This window comes from Marmota marmota, unplaced genomic scaffold (genome assembly GCF_001458135.2).
Source record: "Marmota marmota marmota unplaced genomic scaffold, marMar, whole genome shotgun sequence".
Lineage (NCBI taxonomy): Eukaryota > Metazoa > Chordata > Mammalia > Rodentia > Sciuridae > Marmota > Marmota marmota.
Genome location: NW_026000170.1, coordinates 10,605,646 through 10,628,180, shown reverse-complemented (window position 1 = coordinate 10,628,180; position 22,535 = coordinate 10,605,646). Strand labels below are relative to the sequence as shown.

The 22,535-nt window shown below is 36.8% G+C and overlaps 1 protein-coding gene and 1 pseudogene across 2 annotated transcripts in view; one reads left to right on the top strand and one right to left on the bottom strand.

Moving 5' to 3' along the window:
- Kcmf1 (potassium channel modulatory factor 1) overlaps positions 1-22,535 on the bottom strand; it is a 78,260-nt gene that overhangs the window by 39,294 nt on the left and 16,431 nt on the right. The window lies entirely within an intron of this gene.
- LOC125611825 lies at positions 10,454-22,390 on the top strand (annotated as a pseudogene).

Here is a 22,535-nt window from a genome sequence, read left to right as displayed (position 1 = left end):
TGAAAGTCTCTAAATGAAAGTACAGAGGCATTTGCCACAGTTTCTCAACAGAAGCCTACTCTCCCTACTCCATGCGCACAGAATCACTCTCATTTAGCTTTGAGAAAGACATCAGGTTTCCCACTTAAAACAGTCCCTTCTATGTATACCTGTAAGAATTTATGTCATTTTATGGAACAGAATAACAAAACTTGTTCCTTTAGTGTTAACTACAGGTAACTTAAAAGTTTCTACTAAAGAAAACAAGTTAGCTCTTTGCTCACGTCTCTTGATTAACAGAAGTGATAATACCTGGAGCCTCAGGGAAAGCTGAAACAGAGTAAGTGGCATATGTAAAACTATTGATTCCTTCACAGAAAGACTTAAGTTGCTTCTGATGAGAAATCAATAAGTTATATTTAAGATATTAAGAATTAAAGTTCCTATAGAAAAGTATTGGACAGAAACAATATTTGCAATAAAGTTTTGCTTTGAGAGTCAAGGCTGGAGGACCACTGGTTGTCTTTTCAGCACTGAGATCTATTAGATTAAAAATAATTGTTAGGGTTGGGTGGTGGTGAGGAGGAGCTGCCTAGCACCAAAAAAAAAGAAAAGAAAAGAAAGATATAGACTCCATGTACTATTTTCCTGCAAAACCTGAGTTAACCAAATAATAAAATATGCAATTTTTTGTTTTAATTATATAGCTTCAGTCATACCAGATTATAAGGAAGTTCAGACAATCACTAGTTTGAAAATGGTAACTAGCACAAGCCAAATAATAATATGATGATGGGATATTTGTGATACTTTATCTGATCAAGTTCATTTATCTTGCTAAGAAATATGGTTTAACCCCAATTTTGACATGGACACAGGTAAAATCCAAATAAAAAGACCAGTGTACATTTGACATGTCCTACCCATTATATCTGAACATATTTCTATCCTAGACATTTTACCTTATATTTAGCAGTTCTGGAAAATAAATACATAAAAGCTATGAATAAAAATCAGAGAGAAAGAATGTTTCCTCTAGTGGGAACAGATTTTTTAAAAGCCACTGAAATAATATGTAAAAATATTTTTCTTCCTTATTTAAAGAAAACATGAAACAAAGAGGTATTTATATTTATTGGTTTACAGTTTTTTAAAGGGGAAAACCTGACAGGCACAGTGGCTCCTGTTACCCCAGCAACCTGGGAGGCTTAGCAGAAGGGTTGCAAGGCCAGTCTCAGCAACTTAGAGAGACTACGTCTCAAAAGGAAAAAATAAGAAGGGTGGGGGATGTAGCTCAGTGGTAAAGTAACCCTGGATTCAATCCCCAGTACCAAAACAGAAATAAAATAGTAAAAAAAAAAAAACATTAAAAAATAATAATAAATAATTTTTAAAAGGTGAGAATAAAATAATTTTAAAATTATTTATTTTAATAATATTTTTTAAATTATTTAGTATTAAAATAATAAATAATTTTAAAAGGTTGATAATATCAGATTGTTATCTCTTCAAATTCCATACATCACTCAAAGTTTGACTTTTCTAAAAAGAATGGATATTGTGTATACTACACAATAATCGTAATATTGAGAACTGCACAAAGAAGTTATACTATTAAAATAATTTTACAAGATAATTTCCAAGAAAAGGCTCTTTGCATTTAGGCAGCTATAAACTCATGCAACCCTTTGAAGAGGACCTCAAATGAACATGAAAGCAATTAAAGAAATACCTAAAATTATGTTGCTTAATGAAGAAAGTAAAAGAATATGTCCAGAAGTGAGTTTGCAAGAGGAAGGAATCTAAGATAAATTTTAAAATACTTCATAAGCTAGAATCCTAAATTAGGAGTAGAAAGCTTTTCCCCCTTCTATATAAGAACTGCAGGGGAAATAAAAAGAAATGATGTCTTGGAAAAGTAAAGAGTAATTTTGGGGGTTTGTTTCTTAAAGAAAAAAAATAAAGTACCTTAATTATTTTTAGAATTAGAAACAGAACAAAATCTTATATATTAAATATGTATACAATTCTGTATATTTATTTTTAAAAATGCATGCCATGTTTTACAAGAGAGAAAATCGGGTGCAGAGACCCATACAAACAAGAAAAACAGAAATGAGGATGGGAATATACAGTAGGGAAGAATAAGATACAGCAGAAAGGGAGCCAAACAGTTGAGAAGAATATTAGAGAAGAGAGAAGCTTAGTAAGTAGGCTTTGCAGTGTATGCTCTTCACTTAGTTTTCTTGTGCAAAACTCTGATGCATTCATTCAGCAATTTAAAACAACCCTTTCTGTACTAGGAATCCATTTTTCTATATTTTCTTTTTACTCTCAGGTGAATTCTGGAAGATTTGTGATATAAGGAGCATCCATCCATCCATCTTTTCCTTATTTGCTAAGTATCTACTAAGTGCCAAAATACAACAATGTATTTGCTGAAGGGGACTAAGAATGTAGCTCAGAGTTAGGGTGTGTGTTTAGGATGCACAAGGCCCTGGGTTCAAGACCTAGTTCCACCAATTTTTTTTTCCCCCTGAGGATAGAACAGTGACTTTTTGCCACTCAGAGCTTATACTCTAATTTGTATTAGCAGCAATTTTGTTATTAATTATATGCCAGATGATTTACATATATTACTTTATCAATCTTCACTGAGTCAAGAAGTAGGTAAAGAGTGTGATGAAACTTCTTCTCACTGATGATTCAGTCAGTTCAACTCTGCCCAAAAAAGTAATGAATAGAATAGCTGGATATTATATTTAAGGAGTTCCTTACAAACTTTGTCAAAGAAGAAAGTTTAATTCATTTCTAAGTTTTTGGGGGTAGAGGAACAACTGACCGATTTGCTTAACTTTAAAGAATTCATCTATATGCTTATTCACAGGTACGCATGCCTAGCCTGCAAACAGAAACTTATCTTAGTGCCAATGGTCTTGTTATCATAAGTGATCCTAAGAACAGCCTCTAGGAGTTTCTTACCTAGAAATCTCAACCAATTGAGATTCAGCCATGATTAGAACTACTTTCTAACTTCTAGAAGAGGTGTACAAGGAGTACCTGGAACAATGTAGGAATTCATTGAAAACCAGCTGAATGAACAAAATGAGTGAAAAGACATCTTCATTTCATCTGATGTAACATAACATTAATCATAAAAGAGATAAGAGGAAAGGTATTAAATGAGCAAATGGTGAAAGTAAAGGGGGAAAAAGAAAGCGATGACCAAGTACTTGTTTCTTATAAGAGGGGAAAAAATTAAATAGGCAAGAATGCTATGTGCCTTTAATTTTAGGCACCAGCTACTAGGTGATAAAATTAGCCCAGGAGAGCTTGGTTGCAAGTAATAAGTGATAATGTAGCAGTTGGATGTGAAACAGGTTAAGAAACCAATCCTTTGTTAACCATAGTTCTGTGGTAATTTTATACGTAAAAAATCAGACTATAAAAAAGTACTTTTATATTTGAAAATAATTTTTACATTTGAAAATACTTGAAAAGTATTTTCAAATCAGATGTGGTAATGCGTACCTGTAACCTCAGCAACTCAAGAGGCTGAGGCAGGAGGATCACAAGTTTTAGGCCAGCCTTGTCAATGTAGCAACCCAATCTCAAAAAAATGAAGGAGGGGGGCTGGGGATGCAGCTCAGTGATAGTGTTCCAGGAGGTTCAATCCCCAGTACAACCAACAACAAAAAAAAGTGTTTTCAGGACTGGGAGGGTAGTTCAGACACTGAAGCACTTGCGCTACCATGTACAAGCCCTGGGTTCAATTCCCATAAGGGAAAACCCTAGTGTAAAATGCCACTAGCTAATTTAAAAAAATACATGCTAGACAGAAACTACTTCAAAAAGAGAGATTGGTTTAGGCTCAAAGCCACCACCTAAAAGACAAAAGACCTAAATTTAGGAAAAGTGATAAATTTTATGAAATATCCAGCAATGTCATGAGTATTTTACAGAGACTTATAAAGGACAATCTAGTAATAAACAGATTAATTTCAAACTTGTAGAGGTGGTCTGGAAAAAAACACTTAAAAGGACCTACTATAGAAAGGCACAGTAGTACATGCCTTTAATCCCAGTGGCTCTGAAAGGCTGAGGCAGAATGATCACAAGTTCAAGGCCAGCCATAGCAACTTAGGCCATAAGCAACTTAGGGAGACCCTGTCTCTAAATAAAAATACAAAAANATAATAATAATAATAAACCCTTTCATTTTAAGCTTTTAAAAAAAAAAAAAAAAAAAGATGGCCTGCCCATCTACCTATATTTTTAATGTGTATTTCTTTGTATATGTTTAAAACTTTTCTTTAAAAAAAAATAAAATAAAATGTGAGCAAATTTCCCAATCCATCTGAGTGTAAAGGAGAATATGAGATTATTTTTGTTTTTGTGGTACTGGGGCGTCAAACTCAGGTCTTCATGCATACTAGCTAAATAGTAAGATGACTTTTAGTGACAGGATGTGTAGTTTCGTGATAAGGTATAAATGGATAAAATAGATGACCTAGAAAATGAAATAAAACTATCCTTTTTTTGTTCCCCAGAACTAGATGCTATATCTCTTACCTGTCAATTCCTACATAGTCATTGAGTTTAAGAGATGTCTAGGCGGGTTTAGTTGTCTAGGAAGCCAATATGAAGAGCCTACTACTGGGCTTTGAAAATAGAATCTATAGATGTTTAGAATGCCCTCAACATATATTTGGCCAATAATGTACAAAGAGTAATAGGCAACTTCTGGCCTAGCAGACAGACTACATGTCTGTCTTGAGAGAGAAGCATGTTATTTCAAACTAAAGATGAAATATATTTAATGGGATCCTCCTATCTTGGAATTTCTTGGTCTATTGGTCAAATACTTTTAAACTGATTTTCTCCAACTATTTAAGGAGGAAAGGAAGAAACTTCTGAAAACCCTAATAAACAGAACAGAAAACATACTATTTGCTTAATGTTGTTTGTTTAATGATATCTGAGCTAGAAATATCTGCACATGTATCTGTAATAGATTCCCAGTAAAAGTAAGGCACAAGACAGCTCTTTCTACAGTAGTGGAAAAAGATTTGTCCTGGATATGTATTAGAAGATACTGACTTGTCCCAGTCTCACCCTAATGCAACACTTCCTAACAAGCAGTCCCTCAGTACCTCTTTTTCAGAGCAGTGCCTCAAATACCACCTCTTTAAACACTGAAACACAACATCAGGAACTCCCTATACAAAGAGTGGTTATTTCAAATCTAGTCTATCAAAAAAACACCATCAACAAGAACTCAGTAACTTTCTCCTGTTTTCCAGGCCAACCAATTTAAAATATAACAAGTCCTCCAAAAATCTTACCTTCAATGTTACATTACTTTATATCTGCTCCAGTTTCTCCACAGACTTTAATGGGACTTACAGCAGACATAAAGCTCTGTACAGGTTCAGAAATAATTAACATACAGAATGAAGCTATCACTTAACTCATCTTAATTTTCTTCAATTAAAAAAACACAAAAGAGGAAACATAATAATCTCTTTATGTTGCAGGACTATCATAGGCACATAAACATCCATTTTCCCCCCAAGGGCATTTCAAATAAAGTAGGATGTTGATTATTGTTAGTACTGTACCTCAGCTCCAAGCCCATTCTTCAGGGAGGGGAAAGGCTACTGGTATTAATTCTGTGGTGGCAGGAAATATTACAAAGCATTCCCCTGCCCCAAAATGTCAATGATACCAAAGTTTAAAAACGACAAAGACCTAGGATCTGCCAACTCTATTATCCAGACACCCTTGGAAACTGTCTACTGGTTCACCTTCTGCCAATGGAGGCCCAAAGGGAGAAAGAAAACCAGAAAGTGGTCAATATTCCTCCAGCACCAGAGAGGCTCTTGTAATAGCTTGTTTGAGCCCCATCAACGCCAGCCAGCTGCAACCCATTTAGGAGGCCAAGTACCAACTAACTATGTGGAGATAAGTAACCCCAGCTTTTCCTTCTTCTTTTTTTCTTTTTTTATGTGGTGTTGAGGATTCAACCCAGTGTTTCACATGTGCTACGTAAGGGCTCTACCACTAAGCTACAACGCCATTCCCCTCATCTTTTCCCTTTTTACAATAATGGGAATGTCCTTCAATTGTTCAATGTAGTTGAAAGCAATTAAAGTGTCTTGGCAGCTGAGGGCCCAGCAGCAAGGAGCACACCAAGTGAGCACCCAGCTTTTGGTGTCTAAACAGCATCTTCTACTAGAAAGATGCAGAGTTCCTTGGAGATATGGCTGACCTCAAGGCAGGGCAAATCCATAGGCCTGACCCACTCTGACACACTTCTGAAATGAGTGATCCAGAAATGATACAGAAAGACTGATGAGGACATGGCAAAAGGACATGAAAAAAACCTTCAAGAGGCTCCCACTGGCTAAACTGGACACAAACTGAACATCAAATGAATAACAGAAATAACAGATTTATAACCCACTGAATAACACAGGAATCCACAAGTCCATACTGATATAAATAAAAAAATAAATCAGGGAGGATGAAATATTTAAAAAAAAAAAAAAGTCTTGGGCTGGGGCTATAGCTCAGTGGTAGAGTGCCAGTGTGAGGCACTGGGTTCGATCCTCAGCCACCATATAAAAATAAATAAAGATACTATGTCCATCTACAACTAATATAAGTCTTCTTTATGGTAGTTATATTGATAATGACTTTAAATTCCAACTTTTACTGTAGCTTTGCTGTCCAGTGTAGTAGCCACTAGCCACATGTGAATATTTTAAACTTAATAATTTGAAATTCAGTTCCTCAATGGCACTAGCCACATTTTAAGTACTCATGGGGCTACTGGACACTATATTGGACACTGATGTACTGAACAATGGCATTTGAGACTCTGAGTCATAATTTTGTGAAAATATGTCCTAGACTAGAGGATTTCTGATCAAGGGAATTCAAGGGTTCATTAACAAAGCATACTTTAGTGAAAACAGGGAGGGGAGATGTGAAATTGGGTAACTAAATCCTCACAAGAAGGGAGGGAGAAGGAAGGGAAGAAAAGAGTAAAAGAGAGACAAAGTAAAACATAAAAGGAACACAAGTCCAGGGGCTTCAAAATTCTGAAAAGGAGAAAATAATCAACAGGATAATTCAAGAAACTTCCCCAAAATAAGAATATGAAGTGACAGACTGAAAGTGTCCACAAAGCATTCAACACAATGAATTAAAGAAAAAAAGAAAGGACCTAAACCAATTGTTATTGTTTCAGAAGAGCAATCAAAAAAAGAGATTCTACTAACTTCCACGTGACAGGTAAGAAAAAGGAGTAGAGATCACACAAAGATCAAAAATCTGCTGTTTTCAAAAGGAACATAGGACACTAAAAGGTTATGCACATGATAATGTCAAAAAAGTTCCAAAGAATTTCCAAATTAATTCTATGCCTGGAAGTTATCATTCAGTATACTGTAGCAGAACAACATTTTCAGGCACGTTGAGACCGAAAAGAATTACTTCCCATGCACACTTTCTCTGTAAACCACAAAAGCATGTACTTTTGTCATGTACAGAGGAAGCTAGAAATCAGAAGATCCAATCTGAGAGAAAAGCAATGAAAATCACCAGGTAGACAATGCAGGGAGAACCCCCATGCACAAAGTAAACACACACCTTGTGTAACCAATGTTTTAGATCACTTAACATTACCAGAACCCAAAGGCCTAGCCCATTTCTATTGACTGCCCCAAGTTATCATCCCAAACACAGTAGGTTAAATTTGCCTGCTTTATGTATATATACATAAATATATACCAATACTTGCAGCGCTTTCACTGTCATTGAGATACACATGTTTCCGGCTAAAATTCACAGCTCAGACAAAATAAGGCAATGCTCTGCTTCCTTGTTCCAGCTTTCATACTGTAAACAAGTGTACTTTTCATGCCCTATTTTGTGTTTTCCCCTGTGCTGTTTGTTGGGGATTTCACTACTTAAAATGCTCCCCTCCCACCTCAGTAATGATGAAGTTCTGCCTTGTGTCCCAAAATCAATTAGATAATTAGTTTACGCATGAGTTATAGTGTTGTTGGCCATGAGTTCAATGTTAATCAATCAACATTATTTTTTAAATATCCTTTGCAAGATGCAGTGGCACATGGCTGTAATTCCAGCAACTCAGGAGGCTTAGGCAGGAAGATCCCAAGTTCAAAGCCAGCCTCAGCAACTCAGCTAGGTCCTAGGTAACTTAGCAAGACCCCGTTCCAAAATACAAAAGGATGGGATTTGGCTCAGTGGTTAAGTGCCTGAGTTCAATCCCTGGTAGAAGGAAGGAAGGGCTGAAGGGAGGGAGGGAGGAAAAAAACAAAAGAATCCTTCAACAGAAATACACATAAAATAAGGTTATATATTATGGTCAGAGCTCACAGGAACCTAACCTTTTCATTTCCTCTAGGAACAGAGGTTGTATTTGCTAATTCAGTATATGTGTCAACTTTACAAACTACAACTATCACATGTAAAAAGAACTGAAAACATTCATTCTCATTCTCTCACTCACTCTCTCTCTCTCTCTCTCATATTCTTTTTAACCTAATGACATAATGGAATCTGAGGAATATGGGCCAGGTAAAGCTTCTTATCTGGAGTTGGCTGGTCTTGCAAGTGTGCTGATAAAATTTCTGCTTTGCCCTCCAGGAAGAGAAAGGGTTGGCTCAGGACTTGGTTCACTCCAAGGCAGCACCCAGCTCTAACCTGCTCCTAGGAGCTAGAGATAGGCCACAGTGAGCAGGAGCTCTCTGACCACATCTCTGCTAGAAATCCAGCTTGATCCAATGACAGTCCAGCCACAGCTCCCTCCCTCCAGGATGAGTCCTGAGTTTCCAAGGACCATTTGCGATCTGGCCCATTTATGACTTCTTCATAAAATAAGGTTATATATTGACTTCTTCAAAGGGTCTCTCAGGAATTCCTGGGGGAATTGAAGGTAGACCTTGCTCAGGTTCCCTTTTCCTAGGAGCATCATCTAAGGGTTCAACTACCCTTCCCTTACACAATGGGACATGAGCTCACTGCTCCTTGTTTAGTAACTTAACAGCACACAGCCTAGACAGAATAAATATTATGTGTTGGAAATAAAACTACAGAGAAAGGTGAGAGGATGATTAAGACAGAATTCCAATTCATGGTTATGAAGATGTTTGTGAGTAACCAAACACAGTGGCAAATGATTGTAATCCCAGCAACTCGGAGAGCTGAGGCAGGACAATCACAAATTAGAGGCCAGACTCTGCAATTAAGCAGGACCCTGTCTCAAAGTAAGAAATGAAATGGGCTGGGAATATGGCTCAGTAGTTAAGCACCCTTGAGTTCAATCTCTGATACCAAAAGAAAAAGAGAAAAATAAAATAAAAAGATGTTTCTGAGATGTCCTATTTCTTAATAAGAGCAGTGATCCATTGATGCTTGTTTTATTCTTTTTTTTTTCCTCAATACATACTGTTTATACACTTTTCTGAACAATTCTATTCTCAAAGGAAAGAATTGGCTGGCCACATATCATTAAAATAGCAAATACATGACTGTAATCCCAGCCACTCAGAAGATGAGGCAAGAAGATACCAAGCCTGAGGCCTCAGCAACTTAGCATGACCCTGTCTCAAATTAAAATTCTAAAAAGAGGGGCTGTCATGTAGTTCAGTGCTTGCCTAGCATGTACAAGGCCCTGCAGAGTATAGTTCAGTAGTAGAACGCTGGCTTAGAATATTCAAGGCCCTGGGTTCAATTCCCAACACTGTACCCCAAAAAAGTCTGTACAGGTTTAATACAGATAAAACTTATTTAATGTTTTCAACCCACAGTTGGTTGAACTCATCAGACTATATAAACTTATGCATAAAAGAATCAGGACCAGGGGGTATAGTTCAGAGGTAGAGCATATGATTAGCATGTACTAGACCCTGGGTTAAAGAAGAAAGGGAGGAAAGAAGGGAAAGAAAACAAAGTTAAAATACCAAGGACAGAGTAGAAGAGAAAGAAATGAAGGTACCAAAACAAGATGAATTTTAAAAGGGATTCACTTAAATTCTGGATAAAAAATAGTTAAGGAGAATATAAGTGTCAACATTTAGCCCCAAATGGGATGCAGGTATTTAAAAAGCCAGCAAACAAGCAAATTTAAGCTGAATTAACAGCCATACAAGCTATGTAACTATAATAATTTCTACAATATTTACTCTTGCCAGACTTTATGTGAAGAATGACATTCAGTTCTTTGTATCTTATTTTAAATGGTAAATAGTACAGCATAATGACTGAATGGCAAAGTATCTAGAAACTATGTCAAGAGAAACTAAAAGGCAGAATGGGCCATTAAGTAGAAGAGCTAAGAGGAGGCAATGCTACGGGGATGTGATAGCTCTATGTAGCCTTAGCAAAAATAACTAGTGCTCTGTAGCTACTGAGCTTAAAACTAGGAGGCATTAAATGCATCATGGTATCCTGGATTCTGCAACAGAAAAAGGTTAACAGTGCGGAAAGTGGGTGTAACTGGAATCCGGAATTTACTTAGTAATAACAGACCAACTTTTAAGTTTCTTAGTTATTCATTTGTTTTGGAGCTGGGGATTGAACCCAGGATCTTGCTAATGCTAAGCAGGTATCCTTCCACTGAGCTACACCCCCAGTCTGATTTCTGTTTTGACAAATGTGTCAAGGTAATAAAAGATGTTAACATTCAGGGAAAACAAGTGAGTACATGGGAAGTATCTAAACTATCTTTTCAGTGTTTCTGTAAATGGAATATTACTCCAAAATAAAAAGTTTATTTTTAAAAAATTAAAAAAAGATGCTTCTGGTTCAAAGGATAATTCTCTTATAAGGTAGTACATGCTCTGTCAATGAATAGGTTCTTAGAAATTAAAAGACAAACTGAAACCTGCTTTTGAAAAGATTTCTGCTTATTTCTCAGGACCTGGGTACCATCTAAATTGGAGGCTGAAAAAATTTACTGGGCCTGTCAATATTTACTTTGGAATCTGAAGATGAAAATGTTAAGAACAAAGCAACTGAAACAATGGACAAGTAACAATCTTGTCTATGCAATAATGTTATAATCAATTCTACCAGCTTTTACAACTACAGGTCATAACCCAGTGAAATCAACTAAGTCACTGTAGCTCTCAACTGGGAGGTGCCACTACCACTCCTAAGGGGCACCGTAGAACTAGGGGGTGTAAGATATTTTTTGGTAGTCACAATGCCTGAGGGGGTCAAGTAGCACTGGGGGGAAGTGCCAAAGATGTTAGATTTCTTGCAATGCACAGAAAATTTGAAAAAAATTAAAAAAAATTTTAAAAAAGACTAATTTGAGGTGTTAATTTCACTGAATTAAGGAATACCCATAGAACTGGTAAAGAAAGCATTATTTTGGGGTGCTCTGTGAAGGCATTTTTGTTTGTTTTATATGCTAGGGAATGAAATCCTGGGCTCCCTCACATTTGCTAGGCACCTATGTGCTATTCCCCTCCCACCCTGAGGGATATTTCTGGAGAAGAGGGGTATGTGAGTCAGTGAACTGAGTGAGAAAAATCTTCCCTTAATGTGGGAAGTTATCATCCAATGGACTGGGAGCCTGAAGAGAATAAAAAACTGAGAAAAGGGATTCTTTTTTTTTCCTGAGGCTAGGACACTCTACTCTCTCCTGCCCATTGAAAACTATGTATTCTTCAGCCTTGGGACTCTGGACTTAAACCAGCAACCTCCTGGTTCTCTGGCCTTTGACCTCACACTGAAAATTACATCACTGGCTTCCCAGGTTCTAAGGCTTTTGTACATAGACTGGGCCATGCTACCAGCAATTAGTCTGTTAAGGGACTTCTCAGCTTCCACAGTCATGTCAGTCAATTCCTCTTACTTCTCTCACTTGTCTATATATACAAATCTTAACTGGTTCTGTCTCTGGAGAATCCTGATTGATACTGTCATTATTCATAAATTTAAGATTGTTTTGCTTCATTTAGAGCCTTACTAAAGACTTTCAGCATCCTCCCCCGCCCAAAAAAAATGTGATGACAAATCTTTGCAGAGGCTTAGTTTACAGTACATTACCTGTACAGAATGCTTTTATAGCTATAACTTCCAAATATGCAAGAGACTCTGCTGAATAGATTTATCTCCAAACATTAAATTAGTACAGACTTATGAAACACAGGATTCTTGCTAAAGATTTTGATTAAAAAAAACATTGAAAATTTTACATCAATGTCATGCAATTTATATTTAATTTTTATTTTTTTTTTAATTTGTGACAAAATGACTAGAAATCTATGTTGTAAAAATAAACTTACTTTGGGGTTGCTATTATTTTTCTTTTTTTACTCTAATAAGGTCTCTTAAAGTCTACCACATAGTTATTGCTGTTCCTTCTTCCAATTTATTCTTTATTCCTCATCACCTAGAAAAGGATAGGTTTAAATATCACAGATGCATATAGGTTGACAAAGGCAAGTTCCATCAGGTTTTCATGAGATTATTTCATAAGGAATTGTTCTGACACTAACAAATAAGGTCAAACATGTTGGTGACTATTTGATACTACTTTTATTTCTCCTTGTTGACAGTCTGTGATTTGTCTTATGCTATCCATATATATATATAAATAAATAAAAAGATGCCCCTCTTTCTTACTATATACAAATCGTTCTTTTTTATTCATCCTAACAATTTCCATTCTAGTATCTATCCACATATCCACTTTTCTACACTTTTTAATAGGTATGTTTTTATCCTCTCAAACCAAGCTTATTTCTTACACAGAAATGCAGGCATTTGAGTACTTCATTGTAATGTGTAAGGCAGTTACAATCTATTCATTTTATTTCAGGATAATCAATAGATATTAAAAATATTTGTTATAAAATTAAATGATGCTCCAGGTCACATCCCAGCAACCTGGGAGGCTGAGGCAGAAAGATCACAAGTCAGCCTCAGCAATTTGGCAAGGACTTCAGCAATTCAGCAAGACCCTGTATCAAAATAAAAAATAAAAAGGGATAGGGATATAGTTCAGTGGTAAAGCACTCCTGGGTTTAATCCCCAGTGCCAAAAAAAAGAAAGAAAAGAAAAAGAAACTAAATGATGCACTGGCTCCCCCCAAATAATGACTAATCTAGTGGATCTAATCAGAATTTCTTAAAAATTGAACTGAATTGAAATTTATCAAAATATATTTCAAATAGGGTATTATTTCACTAAACTTTTATTTTTATTAGGTATGTGCTTTCTGGATGCTACAAAAATTTTTGTTGTTGTTTTAGTTTGGGGGTGTTTTCTTTTTGAGGGAGAGTGTTACTGGAGATTTAACACAGGGGCACTTCACCACTGAGATTTTTTTTTTTTTTTTTTTTTTTTAATTTCAGACAAGATCTCACAAATTGCTGTGGCTGGCCTTGAACTTGTGATTCTCCTGTCTTAGCCTCCCAACCTCTGGGATTACAGACTTGTGCTAAGTCTGGCAGGAAAAAAAAAAAAAAAAATCAACTTTTTTGCTGTGAGCCAAGGAAAAATAATTTTGCAAAATCACACTGAAGTACTTCCCAAGGTCTTTCTTATTTTTATTTTTTTGGAGGTACAAGGGATTGACCTCAGGGGCACTTGACCACTAAGCCACATCCCCAGCCCTATTTTGTATTTTATTTATTTAGAGAAAGGGTCTCACTGAGTTGCTTAGCACCTTGCTTTTGCTAAGGCTGGCTTTGAACTCTTGATCTTTCTGCTGAGCCATCATGCCTGGCTCTAAAGTCTTTTAACACTTGTGTATGGGCAGCCTACAAGGACCCTCACACTCATTTGCCATTTCCTACATAAAGGTCTAACCCCTGTGGAGCTCTAGTCTTACTGTGATTCGCTTCCCACTCCACTCATCCCACCCATGTCCTCCTCCTCTCCCTGAAGTGGATGCTTTCATCTTTCTCACTTCCTACATTTATGCCATCTTCAAGTTACTCCCTCAATTGTGTTTAAAACAACCAAAAATACCTTTTCTGCTTAAAAGCAAACAAGAAAAATCATGGGAATGGCACCAGTTGTTTTAGACACGAAGAAATCCAGGGTGCATAAAGAACAGGCAGAGGAGGGCTTGCCTGTAAAGAAGTGGAGGTACTTGCCTGTAATCCCAGCTAATCAGGAGGCTAAGGCAGGGGGATCACAAATTTGAGGTCAGCCTGGGCAATTTAGCAAAATCCTGCCTCAAAATAAATTTTTAAAAAAGGAAAAAGCAGAGAAGGGCTAGGGATATAGCTTAGTAGCAGGGGGTTCAATCCCCAGTACAGATGAACAGAAATCCAAATGATATATCTACATGAAAATGAATAACTTTCAAGGTAGTCAGGTTTAATGTTAAGGCCTTCATTAATCAGAAAGAAGCAATTCTATGGGTGGCGGATGACTCAACCGAAAAAAATTAAATAAAAATTAAGTTGTACACTTATCCTATGACCTAGCAATTGTCATTTCTAGGCATATACTGACAGTTATTAAATTATCTTGTTAATTCTAATAATTTTTAAAGTCGAGTTTTATGGTATAAAGTAATATCAACAAAAGAGCAATGATTTTAATCTCCTATTTTCAAATATTTATATTAGTTACTTAATTTCCTGTCTCATTATATTCACTTGACCAAGGGATTTTTGACATAGATAACATTACTTCCTAACAGGTACTATGAAAATTTGGTTGTCACAATGATTGTCATGTTGACACTTGGAAGGTCACTATCAGGGATTCTAGAAACCTGTTGTGATGGACAATAATACTAATCAATGAAGAACTGTCCCACCTTCCCATGCTTTGAAATGTCACAACAGAAAAATCTTGAATTTAGAATCAAGCTCAACTTTACATGATTTTAACATACACTTAAATCATCAATAATACAGTTGCTTGGAATGTGACACCAAGCCACTGCTGGAGTTCAAACCAGGAGCCTCTACCACTCTACCACTAAGCTAATCCCCAGCCCCTTGAGCATTTATAATTTTACTCATTATTTCATTTTTATTTTTCCTTTATATTAGAGCATTCTGGTGATTCTAAAGTATGAGTAGAGTTCTCTGTAGAATTCTAATAAAAAAACAAAAATTATAAGAAAATCAACATCTTTAATCACTATGAAACAATGGATCCACATCCCTGGCCACCAGTGAAGAGAGAGCCTGACAGCCCAACCCACTCAAACAACTAGACATTATGGGCCTCTCCATATTATATAAAAATGAATACTACAAAATATTAAGTACCTATGAAATATTCTTACCAAAGATAATAAAACAAAAACCTGAGTCAGGCCTCAGGAATTGAATACCATTCAAAAGAAATATTCGGAGCAGGGCATTTGTGAAAGAATAGGCTAAAATGGTATCATAAAAATGCAACCCAGGGGCTGGGGTTGTGGCTCAGTGGTAGAGCACTTGAGTCATGTGGGGCACTAGATTTGATCCTTAGCACCACATAAATAAATTAAATAAAGGTATTGTGTCCATCTACAACTAAAAATTTTTTTAAATGTTTTTAAAAAATGCAATCCAGAATGTAGAAAGTTCTATCAAAAAATGATCTAATATTCTTAGCAAATAAATAGCATTTTTAAAGGGAAGTAAAGGGCTATTATAAAATAGTGTACTTTTTATTTTATTTTTGCATTGCTGGGGTTCAAATCCTAGGGCCTTGCACATACTAGGCAAATACTCTACCACTGAGCTAAATCCCCAACCCATATATTCATATACATTTCAAAGGACATACCAACCAAATGAAGTATGCAGATCTGATTTTAACAACATAACTTTATTTATTTGTTTGTTTGTTTGTTTGTGGTGGGGGAGTACCAAGGATGGAACTTAAGAGCACTCGATCACTGAGCCACATCCCTGGCCCCATTTTGTATTTTATTTAGAGACAGGGTCTCACTGAGTTGCTTAGTGCCTTACCATTGCTGAGATTGGCTTTGAACTCACAATCCTCTTGTCTCAACCTCCCAAGCCACTGGGATTATAGGCGTGTGCCACTGTACTTGGCTATCAACCTAACTTTAAAAAGACATATTAGACAAATGGGAAAACTGAACATGAATTCAGTATTAGATAATATTGAAGAATTATTGTTAATTTTGTGTATTCTCATTGTGGCAGGATAATAGCAAATTCAAAGCCAGCATGAGCAACTTAATGAGGCCCTAAGCAACTCAGAAAGACCCAGTCTCTAAATAAAATTTAAAAGGGCTGGGGATAAGGCTCAGTGATTAAGCACCTATGGTTTCAATCCTCAATACCAAAACAAAAATATCATACACAAATATTGGTTATGGATAAATACTGAAACATTTATAAGTAGAATGACATGTGGGGTTGAGATTTGCTTTAAAATACTCAAATTCAAAAAAGCAGAAGAAAATGATATGAAAACAGCAAAAAGGCTGGAAGTGTAAGTTCAGCGGTAGATCACTTACCTGACATGAGGCCCTGGGCTCAAACTCGGCAATTAAAAAAAAAAAAAAAAAAGTAAAATGTGATGTGTTGAAGATGGGTAACAGAACAAGGGAGTATATGAAGTATGTGTTAGCCAATTTTTTTTTCAGTGCTGGGGATTGAACCCAGGACCTTGTGCATACAAGCACAACAACACTCAGTTACATCCCCAGACTCTAAGTTGATTTAAAAAACCATCTTAGAAAAAAACTGATACAGAATCATCTGAGGTGCTATTGTTATACCCGGTTGACAGTCATCTATATGACACAACACTCTGTGAACTATTCAATCAATGCAAAGTTCCTTTTATGTCATCTGACATATCTATCATGTTCATAAGGACTCAATGACAGTCTCTGATAATGTCTATAGTAACACTTTGATACACCAATTTAGAAACACAACCAAAAGAGAGATATAGTTGCTATACTTGGCCTTGGTTTAGCTCCATTGGATTCTAAAACTTCTCACTGTTCACAAATTCTCCCTTGTGTTTTCCTGCCCTAGCCAGTTTTGTTGATTGGAAAGTCTTTTTCTACTCTATCCAGACAAACCCCTTCTCAGTCCCCTGGCCTTCATCTGAACACATTTTGAATTGACATATTGTCAGAAAAGAAAGAAAATATTTATTGTTCTCATTGCATTATAATTCTAAATAGATAAGCCTTGTAATATATCTAGTTTTTAAACTTCCTTCCCTATTAGAATGCAATAAATGCCTCATTCAAGAGCAGGGACCATTATTTTATATAAGGAAAGATATCTTTTTATGTTATTAGCACTCAAATTATATGGAAAGTCACCACAAAGAATAAATTTGAGGTGGTACTGAATGTATTAATTAGCTTGAGTTATCCATTCCACAATGTATATATATTTCAAAATATGTTGTACATAGAACTTGAAAACTATCTGCAAAGAATTAAGGAAGATAGACAGATATTTCTATATCCAAGATGAGAATCATGAAGACACAACAGCTAAAAAACCAGTGCTTACCATGTGCCAGGCACTACTCTAAACATTTTATCTGTAATAACCAAATACAACCACCCTCTCAAGTTGCTACACATTATGCCCATTTCATGCAGTGAAGCATAAAGAGATAACTTATCCAAAGTCATAGTAAGTAACCAAGCTGGCATTTGAAACCAGGAAGTCTAGCTCTATTTTAGTCAGCTTTTTCACTGCTGTAACTACAAGACCTGACCAGAACCACTGCAGAGGTGGAAAAGTGTATTTAAGGGCTCATGATTTCAGGTCTCAGTCCACAGACAGCCACCTCCATTTCTGGGGGCTCAAGGTGAGGCAGAACAACATGGCATAAGAGTGTGGCAGAGGGAAGCAGCTCACATGATCAGGAAGCAGACAGAGAGATCTTCCCTTGCCAAATACAAATATATGCCCCAAAGTCACATCCCCAATACAGACCTCCTCCAGCCATACCCTATCCACCTTCAGTTACCACTCGTTCACTCGTTTAATCCCTATCAGGGATTTAATTCACTAAGTGGGTTAATACTCTCACAACCCACTCATTTCTCCTCTGAACCTTCTTGCATTATCTCACACATGAGCTTTTAGGGGGGGACACCTCACTTCCAAACCATAACAAGCTCCAAAGCTTTATTCCTAACTGCACTATTCAGCATCTAAGGAAAAATTTCATAGTAAATAGGAAAACTTTATCCACTATAGAAGTCTGGCCTTGGGATATCTATGAATTAATAAATTCTCTCTGAGCCCAAAGTTTTGGTTCTCTCAGTGCTCTCTCTGTACTGTATAGAGAATGGGCTGGAATAAGAGTAATGGGATCTAGATTCTAGTCCTGACTTTGTCACAAACTTAAGGTATGATTTCAAGAAGTATGTGTGACTCTGCCTTTCTAAACCACAGCTAGAGGTAAAGATGCAGGAATGGGAGTAGGTAGAGGCTGCTGCTGCAACTGATTTCCTTCTGGACCAAAAGGTCTTATTCTATCTTCCTCTTGATTTTATTGGAGGAAAAGGACTAAAATAAATTAATTCATTATCCAGCTGTTAAACTGGCCTAATATGCACAGTGAGATCTACAAAAATCAGACCTATACAGCTACAACACTGGCATTATGAGACAAGTGGGTTTTCTACCTCTAGGATCCTTCTCTTCTGCTACTATGGAGAAAAAGATAAGGTTCACAGGCCTCCAAACTGGTCATCTTCTAAAAGGTCTGGAAAACTCAAGCCACAATAAACTGGAAAGAAGGGCAAAATAATCACATCGTGTCTGGACTTTAAGACTCCTAAATGTTTTTGCTCAGTCCAAATTTATTCATATTCATTACCCAACCAACTAAACTACAGTTCATCCCAATGACCTACAAACCTCCATTTGAATATCTAACAGACATATCTAACTTAATACATTGGAAACAGAATTCCTGACTGCTGCCTTCCAAAATGTTCCTCCCTTCTTCCTGCCTTGCTCATTTCAATAATTGGCCCTCTTCTCATAACTTGCTTTCACAAGGATGACCAAGCTGTCACCCTTGGTCAAGTCTTTTCCCCTACATTACACCAGAAGTCCGGTTGGCTCTACCTACAAAGTACACCCAGATCAGGGTTGGGGGTTAAGTGCTCAGTGGCAGAGCATGTGCTCAACATGTGTGAGGCCCTGGATTCAATTGCCAGCAACACACACACACACGGCCACTCAGAACACCTCTCACCATTCAAGCTACCTTTATCCTCCACCTAGAGAGCTTCCCAACCTATCTTAATCTAACCTCCTCTGAAATACCTAACCATCTTCTTTAAAGTAGCCCACACAAACTATCCATCTAACTTCCATAATTATTTAATCTTTAGTCTTTGAATTTTTCTTCAGAATATTTATCACCATCCAAAATCATACATTTCATCTCTGGCCCTCATCTCTACTAAGATGTAAGCTCTACAATGAGAGGAACTTCTTAGCTGTCATCACTAGTCCCAGCTTCAGTAACAACGCCTAGCATAGTTGATTGTCAGTTTGTTCTTTCATTTATTTGTTCATTCATTCATTCATTCATTCATTTCATGGGATTGAAACGAAGGCTTCCCACATATTAAGCATATGTTCCACCACTGAGCCACATCCCGAGTGCTGACCTGGGTATACTTTTGCAGAGCCAACAGGACATGTTGATGTAAGATAAAGGAAAAAGAGCCAAAGATTGCAGCCTGGTCATCATTGTAAAAGTAAGTAGAAAGAAGTGGGCCATTTTACTGAGATGAGGAAGGGAGAACCCAGGCCTCATCTCAGTAAAAGTCAAGAGTTCTGTTTCCAATGTACTGAGTTAGAGATGCCCATTAGAAATTCAAATGGAGGTCAAGAATATAGCTAAGTGATACAGCACTTAAAGGCCTGGGTTCAATCTTTAGTACTACTATAAAGAAAAAAAGGAAAAAAAGAAAAAAACACATCATCAGGTATTCAAATGGAGATCTGTAGGTCTTTGGGATGAAATAATTAGATATCTCTATTATATGCCAAACCCTAATCTAGGTGCTAGAGAAACCTCCAGCTATTGTCATTTCTCTCTCCCTCCACAGAAAAAATTCTTTTGAGGAAGGTCCCTAATTTCGTGCGCACTCAGGATTTAACATATTACAATCTGGTCTCCAGCTTACTCCTTTGAAACTGCTCATTAACTTCTACAACCATCCCCACTCCAAGGCTGCAGGCCAATGAACAATTTATTCACTATTTTCTTGACTAACACTCCTTCCCAGTTCCTCTACTCTCTATGCTATTTCCATTCAGCCAGTCTCCTGTTCCTTCAATATTAAGTGTTCCACAGGGTTTGATGGTTACTCTTTTTATCTTCCCAATCTGTATGTTCTCACCATGCCTGAGCAATTAACTTTATTGCTATGGGTTGATTCATCTTAGCACAGACCTCAATCTCACAAGTTAGCCCCCCTAACATCTCTACAGGTGTTTCAAGCCCAACAAGGTGAAAATCAAAGACACTTCTTTTTTAACTACTTCTGGCACCCACCTTCAAAGCATACTTATCTGTCCTTTATATATATCTTGATGAAACCACAAATCCAAGAGTTTTCTTAAATTCTCCCTTCTTCCACAATCCTTATGCCTGATCAATCACCAAAATATATCTACTTGCCCCTACAACTACAGCAAATATCCCTCCTATTCTCCTCCCTGCAAATCCATCCTCCAGAGCATATCTTTCTAAAACACAAAAATCAGATCATATTACTCCCTGGCTCAAAATTTTCTAAAAACTAATTCCCCATTTCCCTACTGTCAACAAAGTTCATCTCTTGGCATCAGTCCTCCTTTTCTGCTTTAGTAATGCTATGCTTTCTCCTACACAAAGAGCCTGGCAACTCAACAACAACCTTTTCTTTTGTGAGTACCTTCACAAATTCATCCATGAAACAAAGGAACCTGCCATATCTGTTTTCCCACTATACCTTGTAAGTATACCTTTATCATAGTTCCTACTACACTTGTCTCATCTTAGGAGGTTGGAACTCCCCAGTGCCCAGCCCATCTCCATATAAAGAATTCAATATATGCTTAATAAGTGAATGGTTTAAAGCAGAGTCCAGCAAGCCCCAGTATGCAGTTCAATCTGGCCCATCATCTATTTTTGTACAACTTTTTAGCTAAGAATGGTTTTTACACTTTTAAATAACTGGAAAATAATAACAACACACCTATAAATATTTACACTACTATACTGCAGTTCAGTGGTAGACAGCTTGCCTAGCTGCCTAGCTTTCAAGGTCCTGGGTTTGATCCCCAGCACTGCCAAAAGAAGAGAGAGAGAAAAGAATATTCAGTGGTATATCATGTAAAATTCAAATTATATGAAATTCAAATTTCAGTGCCCATATTTATTGGCTCACTGCCATGTTCATCTGTGTTTATGTGTGTGTGTACACATATATATATATACGTGTGTGTGTGTATATATATATATATATATATATATATATGGTCTTAGAGCTGCTTTTGTCTACAACAACAGAGCTGGAGTAGTTGCAATTGAGATCACGGAGCAACATTTGCTATCTGGCCCTGTATAGAAAGTGTGCTGACCTCGGAATTAAATATAAATAAGATCTTGCACTCTTCTGTTAATGGCAGGTGACAATGGCTTAGCAGGACACAGACAACCACTGCCTGTACTGCACAGGGGTAAGTTTCCTCTACCTCCCATTTTCTCCTTCCACTTTCTGCTAGTGGCCATGCTCACCAGCATGTCTGTAGCACTGCCCAATAGCTAGCAGATAGGCTGCAGGGATTGGGGTAAGCAGGCATTCCACAATGAGCATAAGCAGCTGATCAAGTATACCACCAACCTCTTACCACTCAAACTTTTGGTACAAAAGAGCTCCTTTATGAGCATAACTCTGCTGCAGACGGATTTCAGCACATGAGGAAAGAATTTTATAAAACTGACATGAAAGGGACTGTAGAAAGAGTACCGACTGTATGAGCAATAGCTACCTCATGTGACATGGGGATGACTTTCTTCAAATTACCTGGTAGTGAACAAAACACAGAAGATGAAGTTGAAAGACTAAAATGCTTAGTGACGGAGATATTGGAAGATAGAGTCTTCCAAGGCTGAATCACTGATGACTGCATTGATAACTGGTGGAGACCAAATTTTGAACCTCTGCAGTTGTCGACATATTCCTGCAGACATTACAAAGCCTAAGGAACATAAGTAGTTGTTTCTGATTCAGCTTCAAGAGAAAGTCTTGTTTACAGTCCCTAAAAATTACAAGTTGGTAGATGCCCCTTTGTTTGAATTGTATGACAATATGCCAGGATAAGAACTCATAACTTCTATTTCTACTCTCCCTCAGTTGTTAAGCAAGTTCAGTTTCATATACAATTGAATACCTGCACAGAAAAAGTAAAAGAATCCATTTCAGTGAGCACAGCTATACCCAGTGTAAAATAGACATCTTAGGAAAGTTTTTATTTTATCTCTTTTCCAATCCCTAAATTGATACCTACTTTATATTTAAATAGTAAAGTTAA